Source organism: Zea mays, chromosome 10, assembly GCF_902167145.1.
Source record: "Zea mays cultivar B73 chromosome 10, Zm-B73-REFERENCE-NAM-5.0, whole genome shotgun sequence".
In the NCBI taxonomy this organism is placed as follows: domain Eukaryota; kingdom Viridiplantae; phylum Streptophyta; class Magnoliopsida; order Poales; family Poaceae; genus Zea; species Zea mays.
Window position 1 is genome coordinate 61,692,106 of NC_050105.1, and position 16,457 is coordinate 61,708,562.

The following is a 16,457-nucleotide window of genomic DNA, read 5'->3' on the forward strand; positions in this document are numbered from 1 at the left end:
GAATAGAGCTCAAATCTCTAACACAACGAAACGAATGCGCGGGAACAGAGTCTGGATGCCTTAGGATGCTTAGTGAATGCTTGTGTATTTCCTCCATGCGCCTAGGGGTCCCTTTTATAGCCCCAAGGCAGCTAGGAGCCGTTGAAGACAATCTTGAAAGGCTAATCTTGCCTTCTGTCGTATGGTGCACCAGACAGCCCGGTGCACCACCGGACAGTCACTGTAGCTGTCCGGTGCTCGATTGCCTTCCAAATAGGGCGCAGTCGACCGTTGCAGCTTCGGGGCCGATGGCGCACCGGACACTGTCTCGTGCACACCGGACAGTCCGGTGCCCCCTGCCAACCGTTGGTGCAGGCCACGCGCCGCCCGTGGATTACGTGGACGACCGTTGCACTGGCGACCATTGGCTCACCGAACAGTCCGGTGCACCACCGGACAGTCCGCTGAATTATAGTCGTACGCCGCTGATCTTTTCCCGAGAGCGGCCTTTTCACCAGAGACCAGCCTGGCGCACCGGACAGTCCGGTGTGCCAGACTGAGCTGAGTTTTGGCTGCACCAAGCTAAGTCTTTTTGGTTTCTTTTCTTCTTCTTTTCTCACTGTTTCTAGCACTTAGATAACTTCATTAGTATTAAAAAACAAATGTACTAAGTCTAGAAACATACTTCATGCCTTGACTAGTATAGTACCCGTGCGTTGCGACGACAAATTATTATCGACTCTAGTCTTTATTCGACAGAATGTTAGTGTATAACGATTACATGAAAGTGACGACATATATATCATCGACTCCAATCTGTCACAATTTCTTTGTTGACAACCATTGCATTTCGAGGTCCCTTGCCTGCTGAGTTACCTTGAGGAAATGCAAGGATCAATCCGTTGGCATAGTTAATCAGAGTGTCGCTGCCACTGCACTGCAATGCCCCACCAACCTACCATACTCTGCTTCATATGACAAAGCTTCTCTGATAGATATGATAGATAAATAAAAAAGAAAACTGAACCATAAAAACATACAGACTACATATTCAGTTTAGTTCACCCCATCTTCAAATGAACCATTCAAGAGAAAAGAAGATAACAAAACACAAGGCCGACAAATATTTATTACAGCCACCCAGATTAGCATAAACCGACACCGAACAAATGACAAGGATCAAAGATATATATACTGCTACATATTTGTCAATAAGTGGGCAGAAGGATGGATAAGAGAGGAGGGCTTTGTCCCTTGGTAGCTGCAAAAGGCCTTCCTTCTCTCCACTCAGAAGCTCCCTATCAGTTAGTGTGTACTCAACTTACTCAGTTTAACCAACAAAGCACAGTATCAAGGGAAAACAAATCACATACTTGAAGAGTTGTCAAAGATCAAAGGGTTGGACGTCCAAGCTCCCTCAAACCCAGACCTGTCCTTGTGGCATCTTCCCTATAAGAAGAGACAACTGTGCATAAGCACCAGCTTTCAAGTTGCCAAACAAACAAAAATACACGCCCGATTCCACCAACCAGGGTGTGACCACCAAAAAGTGCAACAATGTCCTGGTCGCTCAAACCCATATGTGTGGAGAAAACCTGCCTACGGTGACCATAACCTGATTCATACAAGAGACACCCAACCAGTAAGTCCACCTATCCCATTCCTACACATTGAGAAATATTCTAACTTTATCCTTCACATAACAAATAAGACAATCCAAGACTACAAACTGATCAAGTGGGACAAAAATAGTTCGATCCTAGTCAAGTAATTGGTGTTTGCAAACTGCACTACAAATGGATTCATAAACCTTTTCAAGGGGCATAATGTCATTGATATATGATCAGAATTATGTGCTCTATTGCCCAATGTAGTTAAAAAAGAAACAGTGAATGTAAAGTCTGACATCCTATTGTGAACAACTACCAAGATATAAATCATTTGGGTAAGAACTTACAAATACTGAAGATGCTCCAATTTTCCAAGCTCAGGCACCAGATGACCATATAAGTTCAAATTACCAATATCTCTGTTAGAAGAGGTATCCAAACAAAAATAAAAAATGGTACTACTATAAAATTTGGAAGGCATACAATACAAGCTTGCCATCCAAAGGTTTTCCACAGACCATTTGTGTGTCTTAGATTGTCATAAATACTTTATCGAAATATGATATCATGACCAGTCAGTTATGTACAGAGTATTGAGTGAAGTTATTGTGACATAAATGGTCGACACAAATAGCAAAAGAAGAGTTAAACCATAACCAAACTGAAATACCAAAAGAGAGAATGAAAGCAATGAAAATTTATGGTGATTTCAAGTAGCCCCTTCTATGTAGAAAGCTCGAAGACTAAACCCTTAATAATACTCTTTTTTTGCAAAGAGCATTAAGATGCTAGCTGCACAGGCCATAGAAATTTGGCAAACTAACTTGAACTGGGACCTGCAGTCAAGAATTGTACAGAAACTGGACGGCCACACTGATATTGTCATTATAGTTTCATGCCACCCCAAGGAAAACATGATCGCATTATGCGCTTGACAACAATAAGACAATGAAAGTTTGGGTGCAAATGGAAGAAAATGGATGAGTTGTCTGGTTACACTCTTAACTACCAAAAGAAGATGCAAGTACAAAATATGTTGCAAGCACTCCAACACAGAGATGAGAGAAGAAATATGTTACAAACATGGTTAATCGACTATACAATGCTGCTCTACAATTAAGTTAAACCTGCAGCGCTAACTGATAAACTCAGTCTCACCTACCTGTCATGTCATAGTAGGGCATGTTGGGAGAACTTCAATTGTCAGGCTGTCTCCAGCAATGAACTTCATTGTTTGTCCATATTTATAGCAGGACGCAACCCATGCGTCCTACCAAGATTTAGGACATTGTATAAACCATATAAAATATAATATGTTATCCATCACACTATGTTTCTGTAAATATATAGTTGTATCAGCAATAAGGCTACCATCATGTTTCCAAGTTAAAGCTGTAAATAAAGAATTAAGGAATGTATCCTGCTAGTTTCTTACTAATCTCTTGCTAGTGAATGTCATCCATTTTGAGCACTTACAAATCATTTAATAATCAACTAAATTCCATCAACCTTATTCTTTGTTCATATTTATAGAAAGATACAACACATGAAGCCTGCCAAGAATTAGGATATTAAGTTAAGACTTAAGAACACACAGAGGTACATATTTACTATTTGCAGGCTACAATTGTAGAATAGGTTTGATAGATTCATCAATCCACAGCTCCACATTCCAATTCATTTTATCAATTCTAGAAAGAACTCTTCTCAAGGATTCATATATTTTTGTAATACTACAAAGCAAACCTAATTTCTCTATTCATTACCAATCCATATTTACAGCAAGAAACAACTCATACATTCAGCCTATCAGAGTCTTTTAGATAAACTCTAGGTCAGCTAAAACAATTAGTATATTTGTGTATGCACATTTAAATATGACGTCTAACATGTGGCATCAAATAAAAAGGATGGTTTCATAGAATGTAAAAGAACCACTCCAAAGATATTCTTTTAGATAAAAACCCCTCTTGTAAAGGAAAACAAGCTTTAGCTTAAAATAGCCATTTAACTCATCGATCCATGGAATTAATACCATACCTCTGCATGATGTAAATGAATGGTTTGAATATGTTTAGGTTCAGCGTCATTTTTTAAAATTAATACTTCTGCATGATGTTAGTCATCAAACAATAAGAAGTGTACATTTGATACTTGGTAAAATCTAAAATGGGAGCTACACATACCAGAGCCAAAAAAAGTATGCTTCTTCCCTTTCTCCTTAGGTGCATAAGTACCATATTCTTTTGCAATACAGTTACCTGGCATGTTTGTTGACTTTCAGTTCAGTTTGTTGTCTTTCAATTCAGTTTGATGAGGCTGATAACTGAAAAAATAGATGTCTTTCAGTTCAGTTTGTATATTATGATGTCCACTCAAAACCTTCAAACATTTCCCTATGTGACAGTCAATTAATTTCACAAGTCTTTTTCCATCTGGACTGAAAGCAATAGCGATAGTTGACTTAGGAGGTGGCAAAAGAGAGAAAAACATGGCAAGCCAGCGATGCAAGAACTATGATTCTGCCCTGTACACAGTGAGGTTTAAACGAATCAGCCAAAAAAATAAAGATATGAATAGACTCACATGAGAGGGTATTGCACTTCTGTTAGTTGATGTGCATTGTGTTTTTGTGTATGAATATTGCAGATATGCCTTCAACACTCTACACTCGATCGTCTCCAGATCACCAACTCACTGTAGAAACAAGATCCACCTCTTGACATCTGAAAGAAACTGTTCGAACACATACGACAAGAACAATGAGTCGACGATCCGCAAAGAGCAGATGCAGACAAATCTACAAATGGAGGGTGGACGAACGTTGTACGGCAGAATTGTCTTAGCAATACAATGTGCTCACAATCTTGGTTCAGTCCTGAAATGGAAGATGGTGACATGCTTTAATTTGTAACAAAAGAAGATCATGATATGTTGAGTGCATGTATGATCACTGTATCCCATCAGGATCTTTCTGTTATTGATTAAAAAATATAATAACAAGTGAAAAAATTATCATACATGTGATAGAGAAGGAAAATGACCTATCAATAACAAACGATAGCATGTCTTACTGTGAAGATAATCTTTAAATCCAGAATCATCTAGGGAACCTGTCAGTGCCTCATATCCAAGCAGAGATGATGGCAAAGCACCAGGGGGCCTTTGGAACATGGCATCATAAAATATCAGTCAGCAACACATCAAGAGAGCTAAACTGCTAATCACCAAAAAACAATATAAACTAATGTACTAAGTTGTTGAAGGATGAAGATGAACAAAATAGAAGGCAGACTCCTATTTCCTTAGTTGCCTCCCTCTTTTGTATAAGTTATTCCAAATTTTTTAGAGAGTCAAATCATCTTAGTTTTGACCAAATTTAAATAATAAAATAATAAAATTTATGATACAAATAAGTACCATCAGATTCTTTTCATAGTGTACCTATCTGATGTAATAAATGTATTCTGATTTGGAACAGAGGGAGTACAGGCAGCAGTAAACAAAATATCGCAAATAAATTGTTAGCACGATGAAGTTTTAACTTGAAAAACTGGCACACATGGTAGCAAAGATACTACAACAGTCAAATATCAAAAGCATTCCAATAAGACACTTAAATACACAGGGACAATAAGGTCGTTCAGATTGTAGGTATGAAAATGATAAACAACTTTACCGCCAGATGCTGAAACCATGTAAACAAATCCTATCAGTAAAAAGGTGACAAAACCAGATCTAATGACTTGACTGCTACAAAACTTGGATCCAATCAACAAACAAATAAGTGCCACAAGCTGGTCTTGAATAATCCTAGTGTGGCTAGAAGTAGTGTTTCTCAGTTAAGTAGTACCTTATTTTGTCTAGCAGTTACAATGAAGCTAGAAATAATGGTGCTGAAAAAATTGGTGGCCTTTCTAATTCTAGTAGTGGTTCTTCAATGGGCAACAGTGATCCTGAGAACAATATTTAGTTTAACATTTAAAGAAACTATTTTTGTAAGAACCAAAACAGTCACAGGATGGGAATTGTTACCCTCTATGCCACCTGCACCTGCTCGAGTTGTCGCTTGATCTCCATCTCCTCCTTGAAGGCGCTGAAGAACTCCTCCTAATTCAAGATGGCTGTGAGAATTCCTACCCATAAATGCAGTTGTGAATAAATACAACATCTAGAGGAATAATCTACCTGAATGTCGCCAAAGTAACGACCATTATGGTTTCCACCAAAGACATACATCTTCTACTAAATCACCATAGCTCCATGCTGCAATCATCATAGACAACATGTCACTAAATGAGAAGTTAAATTAGGCAGTCAAGAAAACCAGAGTGGGCCTTATAGCGTGGATTGGGGAGCTCGCCAGAAAAAGAGAGTGACATCCTTGTCTTGGATATCAGCCATCTCACCATACTCCGGCACAAGGACTTTAGGCTCCTCGTGGGAAATGCAGTTGAGGATAAGCAGATTCGATGGCCACCAGTTCTGTGTAGAAAACAAGTCCACACGATCAGAGATAATATTATTACGTTAGAAAGCAAGATGAAGCTTCTACACAAAACAATTTTGAGAAGTAAGGTTATAGGTTTTGACCAAGCATCTCAAAAGATATACACCGATGATTTTGAAATCAGCAATAATGAAGCATACTGACAAAATTCTGAATTAACTGCAAGTACATCCAAAAGTCTCCTGCATAAGCATTTCCTTGATAATAAACCTAGATATATTAATTTTCCTCTACTCCTTTCACCTGACCCCGTTGACGACGAAGATGTTGTCGCGCAGATATGCTGCACCTGAGCAGAGGAGCAATGCCTCCCATGTGCTCAACCCAAAACCCTAGAAACCTCAGGCTGAGCTACTTGTGCCACTCACACGCGGTGCACCCAGCTCGACAACGGCATCAACCCGACCCGGAGCAGAAATACGAAGAATCTAGAGTGGGCGAGACGGGAGGGAGACAAAGGCTTTTTCGCACCTCGTGCGTACCTAGAGCTCGATGAGTAGAGCCCCACGACGGCGGCCATGGATGGTGGCGAGGCAGAGTCCAATGCAGACGCGGGGTCGAGCACCAGTAACGGCGCGAGGTTCACAGTTGGAAGGCGGGGCCTGGAGCGTGTAGAAGCTGGCGAAGGAAGAGAAGCAGACGGTGGACCTAACCTCGTCCTTGCTCACCTTGGGCCCTTACGAGCCCCACCGATCTGGATCTGTGCGACGCACTCATGGTCGGCGGGGTAGGGCTAGTTGGGGCGGGAGCGTGCAAGATCATCGCACCGGGGGGAAGCGGGCGTGGCGGGCACGGTGTAGATGGTAGTGCGCGTCGCGAGGTGGAGGGCATGCAGGAGAAGAGGCGTGTCGCGATGGGAAGAGGCGCGGAACCAAACCAGCGTGCGGCGGTGCTCGGAGGCGGCGAGTGCACCCGAGGGGAAGGAGCGGGAGAGGCTCGACCTTGAGGAGGGCAGCGGGGAGATGACGGAGGAGGTGGTGGAATTGAGGCGGGTAGGGCGTCGGGGAAGGGGCTCATGGCGGAGGGTGGAGGCAGACGGCGAGTGTAGAGATTTGAGTGGGGAGGTGGATGGTGGAGGGGACAGAGGCGAGTGTGGGGGTTGCCGACGCGAGGAAGGAGAGCGCGAGCGAGAAGGAGAGGCGGGGAGGGGAGATCGCGGCGGGGAGGCGGGGGGGGGGGGGGGGCGGGACGACGGGGTGGATCTCGTGAGCGGGCGAGATATCCGCTGCGGGACGACGCAGCGGCGTGATGTGCGGGAGCGGGGGCACTGTGGAGGAGAGGGTGGGGGATGCGCTGCGCGAACGGCAGAACCGTGCGCCAAATTCAGTGTGGACGCCTACGGTAAGGTCTTAATAGTAGTAAAGATTTGCACTTATTCAATCTTAGGCACATTTGGACTTAAAGAATATGTGTTGGGCATTTAATCACCAAAACATTATAGAAATGGCCCAAAGGCACATTTCCCTTTCAGGGAGTGGGAGTGAGTAGGAGTGAGTTGCCATGAAATGGCTTGGGATGACATGAGGGAGCCCCTTGCCCATCTATTTATAGGCAAGGTGGAGATTAGGGGGAGGAGGCGAGGATTAATGGGAGGGGGCAAGGATTAGTGGGAGATAAGCATGTATTAGCCATGGATAAGTGAAATTAGCTTGTATAGCTCATTGTATGACATCGAAGGTGTATGTATACGTATGAGCATAAGGAAATTATTAAGAAAATATTTGTAGGGATTTTAAAAATGATTCTGAGGGTATTTCTCTGAAGAAAAAATTTGGAGAAATATAAGTTGAATATTTAGGAAGTATTTCTCGAAAGAATTTGAGGGGGACACTGGAGAAATATTTGTATGATATTCATTGCGAGCGATGACTTGGTAGGTGTCTCTGAATCTGTGCCCTGCAACAATGACACTTCATTCCACATGGTGCGAACTGGATCCAATCTATATAGTCAAGACACACTTCTCTGTGCCATGCTCAATGAACTCATGACCATCTTACTCTGGCTGGCTCCAGATTTCGAGGCATGTTGTGCATGCTCTCAACTACTTGGGAAACCACCTTCATTCCAGCAATAACTGGTTTGGCAGCGGACCTCCATCTGACTTCTGGGAGAAGGAAAGGAGGGTAAACCTTTTTGAAATGGAGGGATGAGTGCAAGGATTTTTTAAGAAATAGTTTTGACTCAAATGTGATTCAAATACCAGTCTCAGGAGGCTAGTATACATATTTATACATCAAATGGTTCCAGATCTGCTTAAACGAGACAAACCTATGCATGTGGTGATCAACTTTAAGAGTTGGTCCACAACTCTGGACATGTCATATTAGTGGGACTGAAGCAACCCAATATACATAGCGGAGCAAATTAGTGGTCTAACAGCCACACACATGGTTGGGAAACAGGTGTAACTCTTAACTGATTAGCGATCTCCTTCTCTGAAAACAACAAATAAGCAAGAGTGAGTACTTATGTACTTAGCAGCCCACCTTCACCCACAGAATGGGGATATCAGATATAATGCAAGGAGTATGTGGAGCTCAGGGTATTTTGGAGAAAAATGCCTTTTTGATGTAGGGATATTTTGTAAAACATTTTATCATTTTCAAAGCACATCCTCTCCCAAAGGAGCAAGAAGCTTTTGAAGATAGAACCAAATCTCCCTAGACTAAACCATATAGAAATCTTGGTAGTTTCCCACCGGTTTTTATTTTCAAAAAATAGCTACTGGACTTCCCGTCCACCATAGCTCACAGTTCAACCGTTGGACCTTTTAAAACCATTTTTCAAAACACTTTTGAAAACAAAACACTAGTTGTCAAATACATGCCATAACTTATCCATATCCGTGGATAGAGACTATTCGAATAGATTTTTGACTCTATGCAGAGGTGTACGCTTTACCCACTAGTCTAGTTTCTGCAATCTCACAGTCGTGAGATCCGAATACTGAAACTCTCTCCTCCCTTGCATGACTTTACCTTAACAGTTATACCAAAAGGAACAAGGCCACCTCCTTTCCCAAATGAGGATGGAAACATTCCAACTCCTTGTCCTCCCGGTGCTCCCTAGCCACCGATAACCCAAGGGTGCAGACTATGCAAGTTTGGATCAAGTGACTACCCATACAGTCTCAAGAGGTGTACTTGATAAGAGTTTAGGTAAGGAGTAATGACAAACCGGTCCGTAAGCGAGACGGGACAATCCTTCATGCTCACACCTAACCCAACTGAGCCCACTTCTTAGGGCCCTCCAAAATTAGGGAGTTCTGATTATCCCGCTCATGGTGGTGACGGTGTAACCGTTCATAACTTTTTTAAAACAAGATTCTTTTGAAAAACCCACAACTTTTCTCAATTAGTTTTGTAATAAAAAATGGCAAGGAGTATAAAGATGAATTACGACGAAGTTCTAAGGCTGGGTGGCCATATTATCATGTCTCTTAGCAGCAAAACAATATAATGTATATAAAATAACAGGTTGAGGGATGTGTTTGAAATATAGGTAATTTATGCATCAAAGGGATCCAATGATCTTGTCGTTGTTTTAACCGGCAAAAGGGTGAGAGCTTGTGGTACTAGATTCTGGCTTCACTGCCTAGCGTAGACCCACAGAATTGCCTTCATGATATGACACGAATGCTCTGATTACTACGTAACATGAACAAGCAAACATACAAACCAGCAAGTATATCTACAAATATTCATTATAGTGGTCAGGAATGGTGGTGGATGGGTGAATATAGTTTCGAGTAGAGTTTGTATTGACGGAGTGGATATGCTTACCCGAAAGGTATATTGGAGGTGAACCAACACTAGAAGTGTAGTCGGCGGAGCGGGGTAACTGAGTAGGTGTGGGGAGGAAGAGGGTAACTCGGTGTATTTATAGCTAGGTATATATGGTTTTGTATGTAGAGTTTACTGTTTATGAGAATAGTGGTGAAAGAAATGTCTGACTCAGTTCGAATGGGGAAATTATAAGTAGAATATGGAACAAGAGTATTTTTGGAGATTTCTGGAATTTGAACCATGCGTAAGGGATAACATGGTTGGATATAGGGTAATTTGATAAGAATTTAGAAATCGGAGCTGTCGAAATCAGAGTCTAAACGGGGGAGTTTTGGATTATATAATCATAGGAATTAGAAAAAGAAAAGGGAAAAGGAATATTCATAGAATATTCAAAAATTTGAATATTTGGGAAGATTTGGAAATGTGTTTTTGAGTGGATTACCAGAAAACATTTATGGGCTATTCATGGGTGGAGAGTTATGTTGGTGGCAACTATTCCTACCTATTGTGTCACATGGGACAACAGTTAGGCGGGACCCACACAACTGGAATACTGTGATATCCTAGCCCGGGCAGGTCGTGGTATCTTGGCCCAAAGTTTATAGGATTGATGGCATATCCATATAAATATGGTTTGCCTTTTTTTTGAAATCCTGTTTCGAAAGAACCTCAAAGTTAAGTGTGCTCAATTTGTAGTAATTCTAGGATGGGTGACCAACCAGTAAGTTCTTACTGAAAGGAAAATCACAGCCACCTGTATGACTAATATATTTGTTTGGCAGGTCTTAGGTGAGCTAAGCATCATGATGGATGAGTAGCTGAATAATTGGGCGATCGGACGAACTATGAATAGTAATTATGAACGAATGATGAACGAAGAATAGTTCGTATGAACAAACGATGAACGATGAATAGGGATTATGAACGAACGATGGACGTTGAATAGTTCATATGAACGAACGATGAGTGATGAATAGGGATTATGAACGAACGATGAATAGTTCGTATGAACGACGAATAGTTCATATGAACGAACGATGAATAGGGATTATGAATGAACTGACGAACGATCGTATGATCGGACGAATGAACGATCTAAATTTTGGTAGCATGACAGATGAACAATAATTTAATTTGGATGAATGAACGAAAGACCAATCAAACAATCGGACGAATGAACTAGCGAACCATGAACAACTAGATGAACGATCGAACAAACTATCAAACGACCGGGCAAACGAACAAACAAACTATGAACAGTTGGACGAACGATTGAATAAACGCCCGAATGATCATTGTGCTTGTGTGAGAGTAGGAGTGAGTTGCCATGAAATGGCGTGGGATGGCATGAGAGGGCCCCTTGCCCCTCTATTTATAGGCAAAGTGGGGGATTAGGGGAAGGAGGCGAGGATTAATGGAGCATGTATTAGCCGTGGATATGTGAAATTATGTTGTAGAGCTCACTGTATAACACCAGAGGCATATATATGTATGAGTATAAGGAAAATTGTTAAGAAAATATTTGTAGGGATTTTAAAATGATTTCGAGGGTATTTCTCTAGAGAAATTTTTTTGGAGAAATATTGGTGGAATATTTAGGCAGTATTTATGGAAAGAATTTGAGAAGGATCAATGGAGAAATATTTGTAGAATTATTTTGAGGAGAATTTTGGAGAGAATATAGACCACTATATTTTCTTTGTTGAGATCAACTCGCAAACAAACATTCTTGGAACAAAATTTTAAAATTCATTTTGAATTTAGGACAAGATCAAGAAAATGTCTAAATTTGAATTTTTGGGGTGCTACAAAAGTTCTACACCAGATTCTGTAGTCGTTGCGACCTCAAAGCAATGAGTCCTCATTTGTACTCTAGGCAGTCATACTCAATGAACAAATAATGCATGATTTCTGTGCAATTGTTATTCACATGTCCTGCATTACATCATGTGCAGTTTATGTTATGTCCTCTGTACTCATATTAATGGGGCAATCAGCTTAGGTAAGAGCCCTCCCAATGGCTGTTGTTACATTCTCACACAAATTAAAAATGGGTGGTGACCTCTATACCCTTGAACAAAGCAATCATCTTAGGTCGTAGGCCGACTTACAACTGTTGTTACATGCTCACGCAAACTCGAAAGGGTGACCTCTATACCCTGTGAATGGGACAATCAGCTTAGGTCACAACCCGACTTACGGCTAGTGTTACATGCTCACACAAATTCAAAAGGGTGATCTCTATACCATGTACATAGAGCAATCAACTTAGGCCATAACTCGACCATATAGTTACATGCCCATGCTAAGTTATCAAAATGTAAAATTAAGTCCTACAAGAGTTTTCTCTAAGTCATAAAAACAAGGCATGCCATTCAATAGTTCACAGGCATAAAAAAATTAAGTTTACATCACAATCAGAAATCTCATAATCATCTGGGCCTACGGCCAAAACCCTAGTTACATCAGTGAGCACTAGGTCAAGCTTGATCACCACGAGAGGCAAGGAGTGTCTTGAGTTTACTCTCTAGATGGGCCTCGCTGTCCTCAGCCACAGTGGACAAACGATCCTCCAGGGATTGTGACGCACCTTCCTCGGCAGCACAAATGTTTAATACGTTTGTTATTATAGCTAGTTTAGGAGCCACAAAACCGGAGATGATTGTACGGGCTATAATCCCTTTCTCATTAGGGACTTCACCATGTCCCTTGCCTTATTGTAAGCATCCTTCAGTGTCTCACATTTTTTCTTACCAACCTCGCAATTATGCTTTTAAGTTCTAGCTCTTCTAATTGCTCTTTTCGATGACCGGCGTAACTCCCCTTGCGGGTTCCTCTCATGAAACTTATCGCTCAAGCTCCATGTTATTATTCTGGATGTGGTCTCGAGCAACATTGGCTTTGGCTAACTCAGCAAATTTCCTCTAGAGTTCCTCTCAAGCGCACGTATCGCTTACCTCAAGGGCCTTGAGGGTACGTACTGGTCATATCATGAAATAATTCATCCAAGCTATCACGAGATTTCTGCACCCATCATGATTTCATCGGACAATTGAGATATTGCTCCCTGTGCCATAGTGCTTCACCCTGTGGACTGGTGCAGCTTATAGGCTTCTGTCAGTAAAGAATATGCAAGTGAGGTTTCTTGGTGGGTTACCTCATGATTCTTCTTCTCGAGATCAAGTTTTTTATGCATCACAATAGTAGCGTCTCGGGCGTCATCCCACTATGACACTTACACAACAATATATTCTTTCCGGCATTGTGCTATAGTACTCTCCAACTTAGATATCTTTTTAACAGCAACTACTACAAGCATCATCAGAGTTAGGAGAGGAAAGAATTGGCGAAATCCAACAAATAGTAGCCCTTCCCTATAACTAGTAGCTTCTGTAGTGCGAGCTGCTTTGGAGTCAGCCAACTGTTGGTGAAGCATTGCAACGTCAGACACGAGCAACGCGGCAACCTTCCTACGGGTCAGGGAGGATTGTTCCATCCACCCGTTGGTCACTTGTTTCAGTCTGTTGATCATCCGCTTCAGCAAGTCAATCGTCCATTTCAGCATATCCTGTGCAGAACCCTTACATGTTCAGAACCAGTCCGTCAAACTAACTATGTGTGTCATGATTTGTACACCCGAGTCAGTTCCACCCTCTGTTTGCAGTTCACTTAGGCTGCGTTCGTTTGTTCAGGATTGGGGCAGGAATGGTTCCAGGTGATCAAAGCCTATACAAATTAGATAAGCATTTCTGGTTGGATTGGTTCTAGGTCACGATTCCGGAACAAACGAACACACCCTTAGGGGTTCTGAAAAAGCCTAGGGCTCAAACGAAACTCGCTCTAAGCAATGACTGTTTCAAGACCAAATGATTCTGTTGCCTCGGTTGGAGCCTGGACCATAGTTTCAAACTTTCTGTTAGGATCGTAGGTGGGAAAAAGAAGACACAGAATTTAACGTGAGTTGAAGCCCTCCAACTCACTTTAGAACCGTATAATGAAAATATATAGCCAGATATGGAGCGTCTTTTATCAAGATCACCAACAAAGTCAGAATCAACAAATCCCATAACACCAATTTCCTTCACTGAATTCTTATTAAACAATAATCCAAAATGAGAAGTACCTTTCAAGTAGCGAAGAATCCACTTCACTGCATTCTATTGTTCTTTACCGGGATTGTGCATAAATCTGCTGACCACACTAACAGCATGCGCCAAATCGGGTCTTGTACAGATCATAGCATACATGAGATTTCCAACAGCATTAGAATACGGTATGTGAGACATGTTCTTTCTCATCTTCAATAACAGGACATTGCCTCGATGACAATTTAAAATGTGAAGCAAATGGTGTAGCAACATATTTGCAATTACTGAGATTATACTTTTCAAGAACTTTCTCAATATAACTCTTCTGAGATAGAAAAAGGGTACCAACATGACGATCACGCTGAATTTCCATCCCAAGAATTTTCTTTGCTGGTCCAAGATCTTTCATATCAAATTCATGACTAAGATGAGCCTTTAATTCAACAATCAATGACTTGTCATGAGAAGCAATCAACATATCATCAACATAAAGCAGCAGATACATAAAAGATCCATTAGGGAACTGTTTCAAATAAATACAATGATCATAATTGCTTCAAGAATAACCATGTTCAAGCATGAACGAGTCAAACCTGTTATACCACTGCCTAGGAGCTTGTTTTAAACCATAAAGAGATTTATGTACATGACAAACTAAATACTCTTGACCAGGAGCAGAAAAACCCTAAAGCTGTGTCATATAAATCTCTTCATCTAGGTCTCCATGAAGAAATGCAGTTTTAACATCAAGTTGCTCTAACTCCAAACCAAATAAAGCAACAATAGCAAGCATAACTCGAATAGAAGTGTGACGAAGAACATGAGAAAACACCTCATTGAAATCAATACTTTCCCATTGTTCAAAACCTTTCACAACTAATCGAGCTTTAAATCTTGCAGGTTCAACTCCAGATATACCTTCCTTCTTCTTATAAATCCACTTGCACTTTAAAGGTTTTTTACCTTCAGGAAGCTCAACCAATTTCCATGTAGCATTCTTTTAAAGACTCTCAAATTCATCATTCATAGCAACTAACCACTTGGATAAATTATCACATGAGATAGCTTCCAAATAAGAAGAAGGTTCAAGTGCTACATTAGTTTCTTAAGCAACAATGAGAGCATAATGAGCCATACTATCAGTGTCACGATATCAATGTGGCAAAACAATATTCCTTCTAGGTCTATCTTGAGCAATAGAGTGATTGTTGCTAACAGGAGGTACAAAAGCTGAAACTGACTGTGTAATAGGAGTAACAGAATCAACATTAATAGGTACAACCACCTCAAGATTCTCATCAGTAGTTTCAGGCATAGATGTGGATGAGGAACCAATATCAGAAACCCCTCCAGATGAAGAAAATGTACTTTCATCAAAAGTAACATCATGACTGACAATCACCTTCTTAAAATTAGCACACAATAAATAATATCCTTTAACACCAGAACCATAGCCAATAAAAGTGCATTTTTGAGCTCTAGGCACTAGCTTCCCATTGTTCACATGAGCATAAGCAGGATAACCAAAGATTCTAAGATTAGAATAATCAACTGGTTTACTTGTCCATACCTCTTCTGGAATTTTAAAATCAATACCTGAATTGGGAGAGCGATTAATCAAATAGCAAGCAGCATTAGCAGCTTTCGCCCACAAACCATGCTTATCCCATAAACCAGCATTAGAAAGCATGCAACGAACGTGTTCCAGAATAGTACGATTCATTCTTTCAGCAACACCATTCTGCGGGGGAGTACCTGGAACAGTCTTTTGTCTAGCAATACCATGATCAGCACAAAGATAATTAAACTCGCTATTGCAAAATTCTAATCCATTGTCGGTTCTCAGTTTCTTGATTTTTCTGCCAATCTGATTTTCCACTAAAGCTTTCCATTGCTTGAATGGAGTCAGGGCATCATTTTTATGCTTCAGAAAATAAACCCAGACTTCACGAGAGAAATCATCAATAAAAATGATCATATAATCACAACCTCTAATAGAAGAATGAGGAGCCCGACCCCACAGATCAGAATGAATATAATCAAGAATGCCTTTGGTGCAGTGAGTAGATAAAGAGAAACTAACTCTATTCTGTTTGCCAAATACACAATGTTCACAAAATTTCAATTTGCCAATATCATTTAAATAACCTCTCTTGTGCAAGAGATGCATACCTTTTTCACTCATATGTCCCAAGCGCATATGCCAAAGCTTGGTATTTGAAGTGTTGGATGCAATAGAAATAGTTGTAGTACCTATAACCGTGGAACCTTGCAAACAATAGAGATTATTTATAAGTTCAGCTTTTAACACAACACGGTTGCCTTGAGAAACCTTAAGAACACCTTTATCAGCAGAAAATTTAAATCCCATTGCTTCTAAGGTGCCCAAAGAAATAAAATTTCTCTTCATCTTAGGAACATAGCGAACATTAGTAAGGGTCTTAAATGTGCCATCTTGAGCTTTAATTTAAATAGAACC

At 40.7% G+C, this 16,457-nt stretch overlaps 1 long non-coding RNA gene across 1 annotated transcript; it reads right to left on the minus strand.

Moving 5' to 3' along the window:
- Positions 1-1,001: 1,001 nt before the first annotated feature.
- Positions 1,002-6,074, minus strand: LOC118473553 (uncharacterized). Its single transcript, XR_004853168.1, has 4 exons — positions 5,778-6,074; positions 4,176-5,699; positions 1,509-3,850; positions 1,002-1,428 (listed from the first exon to the last, which is right to left on the minus strand). It is a non-coding gene; the product is annotated as an uncharacterized lncRNA (long non-coding RNA).
- Between the last annotated feature and the right edge of the window lie 10,383 nt (positions 6,075-16,457).